Source organism: Microtus ochrogaster, chromosome 18, assembly GCF_000317375.1.
Source record: "Microtus ochrogaster isolate Prairie Vole_2 chromosome 18, MicOch1.0, whole genome shotgun sequence".
NCBI lineage: Eukaryota > Metazoa > Chordata > Mammalia > Rodentia > Cricetidae > Microtus > Microtus ochrogaster.
The window spans coordinates 44,144,893-44,146,060 of NC_022020.1; positions in this window are offsets into that span (position 1 = coordinate 44,144,893).

A 1,168-nucleotide genomic window follows, 5' to 3' on the forward strand; every position below is an offset into this window, starting at 1 on the left:
CTGCTTGAAAGAACACATGATTTTTTTTTTGGTTTCTTCTGGTTTTCCATTAATTTTAGAAAGTTCACGGTGGTTTTAGAAGTCCAGAGTGTATGACCCAAGATCTGTTCTTTTTGACTTCCATCTTTAAAATACAGATAATGATAATTTGCTGACCAATTGTCAAGGGCAAGTAAGATCGCAGTTGAAAGCTTTTACATTTTTGACTGGCTGTTTATTTATTTTTGTAAACCCAGGCTCTGAGGTCTTGGATACTTTGATCTTGCTTAAAGTATTCGGCAAGAGATGGTGTTTATTCCTACAATTCTTTAAATATAGAGTAAACACAAGCATAGCAGACAATGACCAGAGGAAACTATTTGTGATGGCTCGCTTTCTCTTAGGGTTTCGGAGAGGTAGCAAGTTAACGGAGACTACTAAGTTGGAAAGCAGGTGTTCTTCCTCTAAATTTTCAGAGAAAACAAGCCTGTAGAGCATTTTTGTGTTAAAACTAAGGAATTCTTCTCTACCGCAGCCAAACGGAAAACTCGTAATTGTAGCGTAGGCTGCTGCTGTCACTGTATCCCGAGAGAGGCGTTTCCTAACAGTGAAGTTAAAAATTGTCTTCCATCGTCGGAACGAGGTTCCCTTGCCACCTTCAAGCACCAGCTTTTAAAAATAAAGGTGTCACCCAAGTGGGGGCACACCCACCGCATCCCTGCTGGAATTACTCTTTGGTTAAGCAAATCTAAAAACGCTGGCGCGGGGCTGTCCAGCTGGGCGCCCGGCCCCTCGCCGGCCCGGGTCCGGGTGTGCGCAGTCTCCGGGAGTGAGCGCGCGTGGCCAGCGCCTCCGGAAGCGCGCGCGGGTCCAACAGGAAAGACCCCAGCATCACCCGCAGCCGGAGCGCCGCGGGGCTGGGTACCACGCGCCCTGAGGGAAACCGCCCACAGGCCCTGCAGCGTCTCGCGAGATCTCGCCGGCTCGCCGCAAGTATTGCGAGTTTAGAACTTAAAAAAAAAAAAAAAGAAAGAAAAAGAAAAAGACAGCGACGAGAGGAGTCTGCAGAGCCGGTGCTGCAGGGCGAGCATCCGCGGCGGCTGGCACCAGGGCCGGGGCTGCGGACGGGCAGGCGGGCGGCCCGGGGAGAACGTGGAGCGGGCGGGCGGCAGCGGAAGGGGCGGCGGTG